Below are 15,142 nucleotides of genomic sequence, written 5' to 3'. Positions count from 1 at the left end.
AGGGAGAATGCGTTTCCCGTGTAAAGGAGGTGAAGGAGAGCCTGGGTGAGCATATGCCTGAGAAATGCACCCCCCCACACCCTAGCACAACAGGTTGGGGGGGGGGATGTTGTAGGTGGGACCACAAAAGTGGATTCCTTGCTCTTGGCGGGGAGAAGGAAAGAAGGGAGTGCATGCCTGAAAATGCCTCAAAATATCAGAACCCGACATCTCCCTGCCTCCATGGTTTCACTGAATCCCACTGGATGGTGGGAGGGGGAAGGGGGGAGTGGGAACTGATTGGCCCCTGCACTCTCCTGCCCAACAACTTCACACCACTTGGCTGCAAGAGGCTCTTGCCTCACCTCCCTTCCTGAAGCTGTAGATAGTGAGGTGGGTTTCCAGAATGCTGTGGGTCTGACTTGATAACCTGCTTTTTGGAGATCAGGAAGGATTTTTTCCCTGTCGGGGCCAAATTTGTGGATTTCTGGTGTTTTTTTTTTTTTGCCTTTCTTGCAACATCGTGGAGACATTGGTGGCATAAAGAAGAGTACAATTTCGAAGTCTAATATTAAGAGATATTGTAGGAATGTGTAGTTTGTCACAACTTGCTGCTGGTGTCACGTACAGAGAAAGGCTTAAAGGGTGAGCTCCCAGAGGTAAATGAGACCCAGGGTTTTTGCTGGTGGAACTGGTGCTATAAGGAGAAGGGGCGGCCTGAAGTCTCTGCAGACCAAGGTCTCCCCTTGAGGCTATCTTACCTCCCCATCTGCCCTTGGGGGCGGGAATTAAGGACTCAGAAGTGAGCTGATTCCTCTGAGTAGGTCAAGGGGTCTATCCTGGGTTGTTGGTTATATTTTGGGAGCTCTCTATCCTGTAGTGGACCTACTTAAATGTCTGGTAAGTGAGAAGGGGTGCACATATACTGCCCCTACCCACTGTTATGTTCATAAAGTTCGGCCTGCCACTTAAAATCCATTCCAGGGTCTGTTTTTCATTCACCTGTGTGTTCTGAGCAGTCAGCATCACTTGAAAGTTTTTTTACTAGAGGGGACAATATGACCGGGAGATGGGGAAGGACACTCTCAAGAAATGCAAAATATGTCTTATTCCCTGTGATGTTGCAGCTTGTACTTCTCTTGATTAGTATTGGCCAAGTTATTCTAGATGTGTTATGCATATAGGGTGTTTTTTTGTTTTACTCAGATTTTCTCTCTCTTTAATACATTTTGTTTTCTTATAATGTTTGTTTTAAATTGTTTGGGCATTTCATGCAGAGATGGTTCTGGAGAGTTGGGGGAAAAACATCTCCCTCTAAGTAAAGGTAGCAAACAAAGGGTGTTCATTTCTTGGGATTCTTAGCCAAAAGGGAATGCACTAAGGGGGCCTTTCCCATAGGTGCATTGCCATCAGGGTTGGAAGCCTGTGGATGCATAGGAAATCCCTAATGACTACAGAAGAAAACTGAGTTTTAAGGGACATACTTCAAGAACTAAGTCCTCTAGTGAAAGATACTCCAGTGTCTGTGGGATTGCCCGGGTGAGATACCAGCCCCCTTTAATGCCCCCAGTTTCCAAGGGGATGGTGCTGAGCAATGTCTCTGCATTTTAGAATTAACCTCTTGCTAGTAGATGTCCGGTAAATTTGAAGGCCGCCGCCTAATCCCTTCTGGCTGCTGGGAGAAGGTGCGTACATGTTCTCTCTCCCTCTCTCGGACCAGGCATTGGCGGTCTGGCCTAGCAGTCATGGCTGGGCTAGTGTCCACAAGTCAAGGACAGCCACGAGGCAGTAGTCATTGAGCAGGGATCAAAGTAATCACAAGAGCCAGGATCAATAAGGTCAGAGTCCGGCCAGGGTCTGAAACAGGAAATCAGAGGTAGTTACCAGGCTGGTATCAGGAGGCAAGAGCCAGGCTAGAGTCGGATACTGGAGACTAGAAAGTGAGGTGAGATCTGGCTGTGGTGACTCCAGAAGTTTGAGTGGTTGCCCAGACAACTTCTTGTGGCACCTTCCACGATTAAATAATGAACATGGACCAATCAGAAGGCCACAGGATACTATCGCTCTGGACCCTTTGGGCAGTACTGTGTGTGGCATCTAATCTCCACAGTGCTCCTTGAAGGTGTCTCTGCATGGGCTCCAGGTGGCAATGTGGAAACATCAGCAGTCCCAGGGTCTGCACACCTGGTTTCTAGTCCAATGGATTCTTACGCTCCATCTCTCTGCTTCCCAGAGACTCCTGGCTTCTGTGACAGTGTCCCCCCACTATTTGCTTTCTTAGTCTCTTTTTCAGCTCCCACCATAGTGAATTACTCATGTTTAGGGCCCTACCAAATTCATGGCTATGAAAAATGCACCATGGACCATGAAATCTGGTGGTGTCTCCCTCCCCCCCCCTGGTGAAATCTGGTCTTTTGTGTGCTTTTACCCTATAATACACAGATTTCATGGGGGGTCTGACCCAAAAGGGAGTTGCGGGGGGGTGTCAAGGTTATTTTTTTTGGGGGGGGGAATCATGGTATTGCCACCCTTACTTCTGTGCTGCTGCTGCTGGCGGCTCTACCTTCAGAGCTGGGCTTCTGGCCAGCAGCTGCCGCTCTTTAGCTGATCAGCTCTGAAGGTAGCGCCACCATGAGCAGCAGTGCAGAAGTAAGGGTAGCAGTACCACAATCCTCCCTACAACAACCTTGCAACCCCCTCTCCCCCCAACTCCTTTTTAGGTCAGGACCCCTACAATTACAACACCATGAAATTTCAGGTTTAAATAGCTGAAATAATGAAATTTATTATTTTTAAAATCCTATGACTGTGAAATTGACCAAAATGGTCTGAATTTGGTAGGACCCTACTCATGTTCCTACCTAGGCAACGGCTCATAGATTTTCCCCCCCCCCACCCCCACCCCCAAGAAGTAGCAGAGTGAAATTTATCTTTTTCTTGTCAGTTTTCTGTGCTGCTGACAGTGTTCTGTATAGCAGCAGTGAAAACTGATAAGACTCCATTAGATTCTGCTCTGCAGCAATTTGGGGAAAGCTCTGAGCAGCACTTAATTTCTCTATGCGTCCATGCCCCATATGTCAAATGGGGATATTTTTCTACCTCACCATAGTATTGTGAGAGAGTGAATTCGCTGTTTGTTTGGTGACAAGCACCTCTAATAAGCATATAGATTAAATTAACAACATAGTTTTGTTTATTTTTTGTAGTTTATTCAGATTGGATACTGGAAATAGGCTAGTTAGCTTCACTTTCTTGTCTATTCAGTTTCTCATTCTGAGTCTTAGGCCTTGGCTACACTTACCCGCTAGTTCGACGGCTGGAAATCGAACTTCTGGGTTCGACTTATCGCGTCTAGTCTGGACGCGATAAGTCGAACCCGGAAGTGCTCGCCGTCGACTGCGGTACTCCAGCTCGCCGAGAGGAGTACCGCGGAGTCGACGGGGGAGCCTGCCTGCCGCGTGTGGACCAAGGTAAGTTCGAACTAATTCGAACTAAGGTACTTCGAACTTCAGCTACGTTATTCACGTAGCTGAAGTTGCGTACCTTAGTTCGAATTAGGGGGGTAGTGTAGACCAAGCCTTATAGAGTAGAACAATTGCACAATCTTTGCATTATATTCATTCCAGGGGAATGTTTAAATCCAGTCCTAAAACTGTTTATAATTGGAATTAAAAGTAGACTAAATAAAATTAATGCAAACATTTAAATTGCTTCTATGTTTTCAAAACTTGTATTTACAAAACTTAAATTGTGAGACTAACTCAACCCAACATTAAGGGCATGTACGGTACAAACTTTTGCCAACTCAAGTTCCGTCAGCATAAAGCTGCCATAGTTAGTATATCGCTTGTGCACATGCATACTTGGCTCCTTGTGTCGGCACTGCACGTACTCACCCAGAATGCTTGTTTCAATGCAGTGTGGCGCCCCGGGGGCGGTATAATAATGTGCAAATCGCCACTGTCCAGGGCACTGACTTTTGGGATGTTTTGGCAATGCATGGTGGGGCAGAAACAAGTTGCACAAGGAAGACCAAGATGGCGGGGTCAAGGGCCCGTTATGCAGCTTTCTCACCCCCTCCCGACCAGCTCTATCTCATAATTTTCATGCTTATTTTGAAAATCCCATGAACCTGCATAGGACTTGTTGCTGTCCACCATCTCGGACAGAAGTGTGGCGCCTGCACAGCTGTGCACTATTGTCATGAGCATTGCAAGCATGTGACGCACAATCTTCTGGTACCTGCAGAGCTGCAAGAAGAGCAGTGGGGAACATGACAGTTTCCTGGAGGTCAGATTCCTGTGGGACATAGTGAGAACCAATTCAAGATTGTTGGTGGCATTCACGGAGCAATTGCAGATGATGGAGTGCCATTTGAGCCTGAGAATCGAGCACTGACTAGTGGCATCACATTGTAATGCAGGCTTGGGATTATGAGCAGTGACTGCAGAAATTTCGGATGCACAAGGCTTTATTCCTGGGTCTCTGTGTCAAGCTCACCATGGCTTTCCAGTGCAGGGACACCAAAATAAGAGCTGCGGGTGGTTGCACTGTGGCAACTTGCAATGCTGGATTGCTACTGGTCAGTGGGCAGTTAAAACATCCACTGTGGGGGCCATTGTCATCCAAGTGTACACGGCTGTTAATTATCTCTATGCAGGACTATGACTCTAGGCAATGTGCAGCACATAGTGGATGGATTTGCAGCAGTGGGGTGCCCAAATTGTGGTGCAGCAATATATGGCATGCATATCTGTATTTTGGCACCAACCCAACTTGCCACAGAGTACATCAATGGTTATGCAAGCACTGGTGGATCATTGGGGACTCTTCACTGACATCACTGTTGGCTGGTCAGGGAAGGTGCTTGACACACTCATATTTAAGAACACAAGACTGTTCAGAAAGCTTCAGGCATGGACTTTCTTTCCTGACCAGCGGATTACTATTGGCAATGTTGAAATACCGGTAGTGATCCTGAGGGACCCAGCCTACCCTGGTTCAGGAAGCCGTACACCGGCTACGTGGACAGCACCAAGGAAAGATTCAACTACTGGCTCACTGGGTACGGAATGACAGTTGAATGTGCTTTTGGTAGATTGAGGGGAACTTGGTGCTGCTTACTCACTAGATTGGATCTCAGTGAGAAAAATGCGCAATGGTTATAGCTCCCTGCTGTGCACTGCATAATACCTGCAAAGCAAAGGGGGAAAAGTTGCCACCGGGATGGAGGGCAGAGGTGGAGCAGCTGTCTTCTTAGTTTGAGCAGCCCGATACAAAGTCTATTAGAAGAGCTCAACACAGAGCTATATTGTTCAGGCATGTCTTGAAAGAGCAGTTCAACACTGAGCCACAGTAATGTGTTATGGTTACTGTGCTCTACCTGGCCCTGCAGTTTCAGGGACTGTTAGGAATTGTGGAGAGCTTGGTGCACGGGTGTAACACTGACAGTGCACCTATTAATTTTGTGGTGCTTGCTGTACATTTATGATTGTTACATTATGTTTGTCACTGATCCTCTGAGTTGTCACTTTAAGTGGGTGTTTTCAGTACTGCCAGTCATTCTGCAGCATATGTTGGGAACTAATAAAGATGAATTATTTTCCAAACACTAGAGTTTTATTGAGTAATAAACACTTAAAAAATTCTCTGCAAGTTAAAAGCAAATACACTAGAACTGTAACAAATTTATGGAACAGAGCGTAAAGAAAGGGAAGGAACATTCATGTCCATTTTACCTAAACGTACATCAGCTGTGCCTCTCTCAGGTCAGAGTATGTGAAGCTATAGTTGTTCTTAATGTCCCCGGGGTAGAGTGGTAAGAGTAGGGATGCAATCATGTGAAATGTTGAGGAGGGGCTATACAGTAAATCCTCACTTAGTCGTCCCGGTTAACGTTGTTTCATTGTTACGTTGCTGATCCATTAGGGAACACAGGGCCGGCTTTAGGCCAATTCCACCAATTCCCCCGAATCGGGCCCCGCGCCTAAGAGGGGCCCGCGCCCAGTGGCAGGGCTGCCGGGGTGGGGGCAAGTGGCCGAGAATCCCTTCCCTGGCTAAAGACTCCTTTTTAATTTTTACTCACCTGGCAGCGCTCCGGGTCTTCGGCGGCACTTCAGCGGCAGGTCCTTCACTCACTCTGGGTCTTCAGCAGCACTTCGGCAGCAGGTCCTTCAGTGCCACCAAAGACCCGGAGCGAGTGAAGGACAAACCACTGAAGACTATGAGTGCCGCCCGGTGAGTACAAGCCCCACATGTTTTTTTACGTGTTTTTTTTTTTTTTTTTTTTTTCAGTCATCCCTGCCGGGTCCCCATCAAAACTGTTCGAATCGGGCCCCGCACTTCCTAAAGCCGGCTCTGAGGGAACATGCTTGTTTAAAGTTGTGTAATGTTCCCTTCTAACATTGTTTGGCAGCCGCCTGCTTTGTCTACTGCTTGCAAGAAGAAGAGCCCGTTGCAGCTAGCTGGTGGGGGCTTGGAACCAGGGTGGACCGGCAGCCCCCCATCAGCTCCCCGCTCCCTTAAGTTCCCTGTGCAGCAGCTGCCTGCAGTTCAGCTGTGTCCCTCCCCCCACTGCCATGTGCTGCTCCTGCCCTCTGCCTCGGAGCTGCTCCCCGAGATTCCTGCTTGCTGTGCGGGGGGAAGGGAAGGAAGAGGGGGGGCTAATGTCAGAGTGTCCCCCTCCCTCCTGCTCCTGCACCCCACTTACCCCATATTCCATAGAGCAGGGGGGACAGACCAGGACTCAGGACAGAGGGAGCTTGCAGCAGCAAGCTGATCTAATTAACAAGGCAGTGTACTTAAGGGAAATGCGCATATCTCCCTCCATTCCTGCTGCCTTGTGTAGAGAGAGAGTTAATCCTTGAGGGCTCAGTCATTGCTAGTTCATCATTTAGCAGTAAGCGAAATATCCCACCCTCTGACTCCTCCACCTCAACCAAGCTTCACAATCATCATCACTATGTACCAGTATTAAATTGTTTGTTTAAAACTTATACTGTGTGTGTGTATATGTATGTATATATAATATAGTCTTTTGTCTGGTGAAAAAAATTTCCCTGGAACCTAACCCCCTCATTTACATTAATTCTTATGGGGAAATTGGATTCGCTGAACATCCATTTTGCTTAAAGTTGCATTTTTCAGGAACACAACTACCACGTTAAGTGAGGAGTTACTGTACTGGAGTTCTTTATCAGGGCATGGCTACACTTGCAGATGTAGAGTGCTGTGAGTTAAACACGCCTTTGGAGAGTGCAGTAGGGAAAGTGCTGCAGTCTGTCCACACTGACAGCTGCAAGCGCACTGGCGTGGCCACATTTGCGGCACTTGCAGCAGCATTGGGAGCTGTGCCTTATGGGCAGCTATCCCACAGAACACCCCTTCCCATTCTGGCGCTGTGACTTGTGGGAAGGGGGCGTGGAATGTGGGGCATTCTAGATCCTGTCCCAACGCCCCGTGATGCATTGGTTCGCATCCCAGCATTCCCTTTGCTTCCATCCACATTTGGTGCCATCTTTCAGCGTTTTTTGTACTGCGCGCTTTGTCTTCCCTTTCAGTCGGGAATGGAGCCCGAACTGCTGAGGAGTATGCTGACGAATTTTGCCAGCACTTCACGTTTGGCAGTAGAGTTATTTCTTATGATCCAAAGTGGCAGTGAGAGCTCCGATGATGATATTGACTCGAGTAATGCATATGACACGAGCTTGCTTATGGCATTCACAGAGGTGCTGACCACAGTGGAACGCCGCTTCTGGGCTCGGGAAACAAGCACTGAGTGGTGGGATCGCATCGTCATGCAAGTCTGGGATGACGAGCAGTGGCTGAAGAACTTTTGGATGAGAAAAGCCACTTTCATGGGACTGTGTGAGGAGCTCACCCCCACCCTGCGGCGCAAGAACAAGAGATTGAGAACTTCCCTGATGGTGATGAAGCGGGTGGCTATTGCAATCTGGAAGCTGGCAACTCCAGACAGCTACCGACCAGTCACTAGCCAGTTTGGAGTGGGAAAGTCAACCGTTGGAACGTGTTGATGCAAGTTTGCAGGGCCATTAATCGCATCCTGCTCAGAAGAACCGTGACTCTGGGTAACGTGCATGACATTATGGCTGGCTTTGCACAAATGGGTTTCCCTAACTGCGGAGGGGCAATAGATGGCACGCATATTCCAATTCTGGCACCAGCCCACCTAGCCTCTGAGTATGTTAATCAGAAGGCTATTTCTCTATGGTTCTCCAGGAGCTTGTGGATCACTGTGGGCATTTCATTGACATTAACGCAGGCTGGCCCGGAAAGGTGCATGATGCACGCATCTTTCGGAACACTGGCCTGTTCAGGAACCTGCAAGCCAGGACTTTTTTCTCAGACCAGAAGATCACGGTAGGGGAAGTCGAAATGCCCATTGTGATCCTTGGAGACCCCGCTTACCTTTTAATGCCATGGCTCATGAAACCCTACACAGGGAGCCTTGACAGCAGCAAGGAGCGGTTCAACAACAGGTTGAGCCAGTGCAGAATGACTGTGGAATGTGCTTTTGGACATTTAAAGGCCCGCTGGCACTCTCTGTATGGGAAGCTGGACCTGGTTGATGACAGCATCCCTGCGGTTATATTCATGTGCTGTACCCTACATAACATTTGTGAAGGGAAGGCTGAAAGATTCACTCAGGCATGAAACTCGGAGGTTCAACACCTGGAGGCTGAATTTGAACAGCCAGAGAGCAGGGCTATTAGAGGGGCCCAGCGTGGGGCTGCAAGGATTAAGGATGCCTTGAGGGAACAATTTGAGGCTGAAAGCCACCAGTAACATCTGGTGCCCTGCACGGGAGTGAAGTGCAGTGGTTGCAATGTTAGTAGGAATCTGTGTTTGCTACTCTGACTTGCAGTGCTGAAGTGCAGTGCTTTCCTGGGCTAAGATATCTTTTACTTTATGCAATAATAAAGAATATTTTCAAAGCCAAAAAATCCATTTATTGAAAAGAAAATTCATTTATTGAAAAGAGACACAACTGCTTGGGAAACAGAAAGGGCAAGGGGGTGGGGAACAGTGCAATCACAGATTTGCGTATGTCCTGTCTGGAGTGCTGTGCAATGAGTGCTGCACTTCAGGATGGCTATACTGCATGGTGATGGGGGTTGAGTGCAGTGGGTAAGGGTCATAGTTTTCAGGGCTGAGTGGTGAAGCTACAGGTGTTGGAGGCAGCTGGTTGCGATAACCTGGATGTTGGGGAAAGTGGGTTGGAGGTGACATGGGGGCACAAGGGAAAGAGTTTTGGGACAAGGGCTGCGGACGGGTAAGGAGTGGGCATGGTAGTGCTCTGCCTGCATTGCTATGAGCATCTGTATCGAGTCCACTTAGCGCTCTGATGCTTAGCTGGTGCTCCATGCTTTGGTGCCGGTGATCTGCATTCTGCTGGGGGACTCTCCTTTCACTCTTCCGCCACTCCTGCATTTTTTGATTTTCATTACTTGAATGCTGCATTACTTCATACAACATGTCTTCCTTGCTTCTGTGTGGCCTCTTTCTGATTCTTTGGAGTCTTTTGGCCGGTGATAACATGGACGGCTGAGATCTCAAGGTTGCATCTGTAAAGGCAAAATGCAATGCTTAAGAGAGGCAGCATTGTTAACACCAGACAGAGCAATGATTTCCCCCGTACTTAAGAAGGGCAAGCACAATCTACACAATAGCATAATTTGCCCGTCCCAAAGTGAGCACACACAACCCACGGGAGCCCCCAAATGGTGAGTAAGCACAGGGTCAAGCGTGACTGATTGTTTTACATCTGTACTGTCCTTTGGGTTTCTGTGACTTGGGGAGAGCCAACAGCGGCAGGGGTCCCCTATACCGAACACTGTCCCCATGTTTTCCACAGGAGTTCGTCCTGGAAGATATCTCGCTGCTGAGGGTGACCTGGGAAGCAAGGAGGGTCTTCTTCTGCAATGCGGCTTCTGCCCTGGCCCATATGCAGCTTGCCTGTGTGCAGCAATGGTTCCCCCAACCCTCATGGCACAGTAGCACGGACAAGTTAGCTTGACTGGGTCAAGGACCATAGTAGTTCTCTCGAGAAACCTGCGTAAGCGCGTTGCCCAAGTTCTGGATGAGATCTTTGAAGAGATCACTGAGGCCGATTACCGCGATATGAGAGAGCACATCAACATCTTATTCCATATAGGCATGCATGCAGCCCTAACACTCCTCGCCCTAAGAGCCAGCACCAAATAACTTCGTTCCCAAAATAAAAGCCACTTACCGGGAATCTCCTCTGGTGTTTGTCCTTCCCCAAGTGCCGGTTGCCGTGACTGGCTACCTTCCCCCTGGTTTGAGAACGACACCTAGCTGCATGCATCTAGGGATTCTGGGGTGTCTTCCTTCACCTCACACCCTCGCCCCCGATTTGCTCCTCCTCCTGCCTTGTTGCAGTGGTCTCTGCAGTGTCCATGGTGGTCCCTAGAGTGGAGGTGGGGTCGCCCCCAAGCATCACATCCAGCTCTTTGGAGAAACGGCAGGTCGCGGGGGCAGCACCAGAGCGTCGGTTTGCCTCGCGGGCTTTGTGGTAGGCATTCCGCAGCTCCTTCACTTTAATCCTGCACGGCAGTGTGTCCCGGTCATGGGCCCTTTCCATCATGTCCCTTGATATCTGCCCGAAGGTATTGTAATTTCTACGGCTGGAGCGCAGCTGGGACTGGAGAGCTTCCTCCCCCCAAACACTGATGAGGTTCAGCAACTTGCCATTGCTCCATACTGGGGCTTGCCTGGTGTGTGGAGGCATGGTCACCTGGAAAGATTCATTGATAGCACTCCATGCCTGGCTGAGCAAACAGGAAGGGATTTTTCAGAATTCCCAGAGAATTTAAAGTGCAGGTCTGACGGTTGGTCACCTGAGGGCAGGGCAGTAGAGTTCAAAGTAATGACCAGAGTGACTAACACAGACATTGTGGGTTACTTCTAGAGGCCGATCAGAACGCATTATAGGACCAGGGCGTCCACACTGGCGCCGCGGCCCTCCGGGGGGGGCACAGCAAACATTATTCCACTTGCCGAGGTGGAGAACCAGCAGTGCTGTAACCATGGAATCGGAGCACTCTACGTGTCTTGCCAGTGTGGACGGGGAGTGAGCTAGTGTCCCCAGGACACCTTTATTGCGCTGTAACTCGCAAGCGTAGCCAAGGCCTCAGTGGGAGACTTATTTAAATTTAGACACATGCACAATGAGGTTGACTTTGTTGTGTAGACCAGGCCTAACTCTTTAACTTGTAGTATGAGCTTTATCTGCAGATCTGTATTTATAGCTGATTTTCCTCTTCAACTGAAGTCTTGTCTATATTAGAAAATTGTACCGTTTAACTAAAATAGATTTAGAAATTTGATTTAGTTAAATTGATACATACTTAACGCCGTTTAAACCTTGCTTTATATTAGTTTAGCTTCAGTCAAAAATGTAAACAGATTTAAGTTTCTACATTTGGGGTTTGTACTGGTTTAATTAGATCAGTTTTAAATTGGTTTTAATTAAACCAGTGACAAGGCCTGTTCCCAGACTTTGGAATAATTTACGTTACAAACTAGTGTGAAAAATATTTTCTTCCAGACTTTCAATACGGTTTGCCCAGAGATAACATTTGAGCTTCTCATCTCTTTTTCTAAAGGAAAGAATTAGTTTTAGAATTGACTGACCTTTTCCTGGATTGTGGATTGTCTTGCTAGAGACAGATTTTTACTGTCCATTAATCTCCATATCTGATGTTTAAAATAGAAAACCTTTCCTAAATTCCAAAGAGCCTTTCTTCATTACTAGTTTGTCTTCTTACGTCCAGAGCAGATTCCACTAGGTTATCAGTTTTTTGCCAGATGACAGCAAATAGAACATCTCACTGTTTCCTAAATAGGCGAAGTGATTCACTGCATGACGTGTTGCCTTTTTCATTGCTAATGTTTATGATTCTTTCTACTGGGCAGAGGAAAATGTGGAAATGACTAAAATTGAGTTAGTTAATCTAATTTATAGTATTCTGAGGTGAAATATGGAAGTTGAACCACAATCCCATGGTACGATACTTACCTTGTAGAGTGTGCAGAATGATTAAGATAATCTTCAACTAAACTATTTCAAGAAGGACAGTTAGAAGCTAGAGTAAACTCTTGGAAAAGTTTACCAGAAAGCTTTAGCTATTATACCTTTCATGCTTTATTGATCATATTTATGTATTTATAATTATTAGTGTTCTAGCGAAGTGTATGTGAGATTTCAGTTAGAGGTTGGTGAAGTTTGCAGAATGTTTTGTATACAAATTTATTACAATAAGTTGGATTACAGAAATGTACATGATTGTGATTAGATCTAAATAGCCAATACTCAATGTGACGGAATCCCTCGGGTGTAGCCTGAGACCGTGGGACCGCTGTGCCCCCGAACCCTCTCCAGCCTGGGTTGTCTCTCACAATACCTTGCTAGTGATCAGCAGCAAGCCCCTCCAGGTGTTATCACTCAGCACAACCGCATGTGGAGCCCCACACCCAGCTAGATTGCATGAATGTTCTCAGAGGCATTCATGAATCACACAGAGAAAGGCACCAGCCGAATCCCCGCCAGCTCCCAGAACTGTACCTCAGGAATATACTGTCTTGAACTGCTCAAGATGGGCACTGTAAATTTATTAATTGGTTCACCAATTCATCAATTGAAAGTGGATGTACACCAGCCTTTGAGAACCTGAGCAATTTTACAGCATACTTCATACAAACTCACTGGTAAGATAAACAGTAAAACAAATTTAATGACTACAAAAGATAGATTTTTTAAGTGATATTAAGTGATAGGCAAAAAGTCAGAGATAGTTACTGAAAGAAAATAAAATATAAGCGCACAGTCTAAACACTCAACCCTAGTAGACTGGGCAACATCTAGATTAAGCAGTTTTTCTTACCCCACTGGATATTGCAGTTCATAGTACACAGATTTCACCCTGGAAATCTGGGCCAGTCCCCTCATTTGGAGTCTTCAGAATGTCCTTGTTGCTTGCAGCGTAGAAGGGTGAAGGAGAAAGGCCCAGCATGTGGTCTCTGTATCTGTTTTATACTCTCAGTCCTATGTGCTTGGGGAACACAAGTCCAGGCATGTCTGGTGGCATTGCTGAGTCTCCAAGCAAGGTTGAGCAATTCCCTTGGTGTGGCCTCATGCAAGTGAGTCACTGAATTGTAGCTCCCTTGCTGGACAATGGTGGTTATTGGGTTGTTTGACACCCTGCCCAGGTGTTGGTTACTTCCCTTGCTGTTGCCTCTGGGGAGCTAATATCTGGCTGATTGTCCAACTTACAACATGTTTTAGTGACAACCATACAACACAATTCTCATAACTTCATATGCGTTAAAGATATACATATATGGATAGAGAAATGACTTTCAGCAGATCATAACCTTTCCCCTGATACCTTACAAGGCATGCTTTATATGTAAGATCATGATTATATAAAAATGAGGAATAGGGGGTTACAGGATGCTCCCCCAAGGTATAGAATGTTACACTCTGTATTAAGATGTGGATGGTCTCTCTAACTTATATTGTTAAACTGGCCAAAAGATCCTTTATCTGAAATCTTCAGCATCTTAAGAGAAATCAGAGCCAAAACTCATCTTATTCTAGTGGCTCTTGCGATCTGAGAAGGTCAGGTGTCAGTGTTAATCAGTCAATCAGTATATTTTTGCCCAGGAACATAGATCGATGCTGTGCTATGCCCAAGACCATAACCCAAGGAATGAACAGAGCTTTTTGAAAAGGTATTCTAGAAGAGAGGCCATTCCAGTCTATAGTTGTAGCACATAATGAAATAGTGGATGGAAAGCTTCCATTGCCACTGCTTGTTCTGTATAGGATTTTTGCACAGTCCATCTGCATCTCTCACAAGCACTGAAATTCACACAAAATCTAAAAAAATGTAGACCCCAAATGGTAAATTCTTTTCTACTTTGGTGCACCTGATTTTTTAAAAATGAAAAGCTATTTATACGTTAAGGATACAAAGAAAAATGAAGCAAAATTATTAGGTAGAATCAGAAACTACTGATTTGAGAACAGAATTATTTTGTTTTCCCTTTTTGATTTGTGTGTGTGTGTCTGTGTCTCAGATGGTTTAGAACTCAACTCTGTGTGCCATTGAATTGTGGGGATCTCTTCTTAATGATATATTGCAGTAATAATCTTAATGACACAATATGGCAGTTGAGCACTGTGTGGAGGACCATCTGTCTCCCAAAATTAGCCTTTGTTACTTTATTATTATAATGGAAAGTACTTGATTTGATATTTTTGGTACATACAGTATTGTCTACATTTTTAACTGTAAATAAAGTTAGACTTTAGGATTTTTTCACTTTAGAATAACATTTACACATGCCACAGTGTAATAATTGTTACAGGTTTGGTCACAGAGACCCCCTTGGGACTGTCACTTGACGTGCTGGAATTACCTCTGAGCCCGTTTTCCCTGCCAGCTTGGGACTCCAGAACCCTGCCTTTTTGAGCCAGACATGTTAGCCTGCTGCAACACAGACCTAGGTCTGGTCCATCCCCCCCAAAGCTGCAGACTTAGGTTACCTGCAGAGCTGTTTTCACTTTATCTCCATCACTAGGGGTTTTCTCATGACTGGAAGTTCCCTTTGTTCTGCTCCACCCCCTTTTTACAGCTGTGACACAAGGTGGGAATCTTTTGTCTCTCTGGGTCCCCACCTCTCTTTCTAAATGGAAAAGTACCAGATTTAAGATGGATTCCAGTATCATGTGAAATGGACACATGTCCTGTGAGACCTCATTCTTCATTACCCACAGGCTAGCTCACACCTATACAGGAAGGCTTGCAGGTAAATAAACCATCTATAACCAATTGTCCAGTTAATGGGAGCCATCAAGATTCTAAACCACCATTAATGGCCCACACTGCATAATTACGATAGGACCTCAGAGTTATACTTCATATTTCTAGCTTCAGATACAAGAATGATACATGCATACAAATAGGAGGAATATATTCAGTAGGTTATAACCTTTGTAATGATGCCTTATAAGAGACCTTTTGCATAAAGCATATTCCAGTTACATCATATTCACACTCAAAAGCATATTTCCACAAAACATTATGGAGTGCAATGTCACAATAATATATGCTTG

General features: G+C 46.2%; 1 protein-coding gene across 1 annotated transcript in view; it reads left to right on the top strand.

The window, feature by feature from the left end:
• Positions 1–15,142, top strand: part of DISC1 (DISC1 scaffold protein) — a 344,506-nt gene that overhangs the window by 20,448 nt on the left and 308,916 nt on the right.

This window comes from Trachemys scripta, chromosome 3 (assembly GCF_013100865.1).
Source record: "Trachemys scripta elegans isolate TJP31775 chromosome 3, CAS_Tse_1.0, whole genome shotgun sequence".
Taxonomy (NCBI): domain Eukaryota; kingdom Metazoa; phylum Chordata; order Testudines; family Emydidae; genus Trachemys; species Trachemys scripta.
This window is presented reverse-complemented; position numbering and strand designations above follow the sequence as displayed.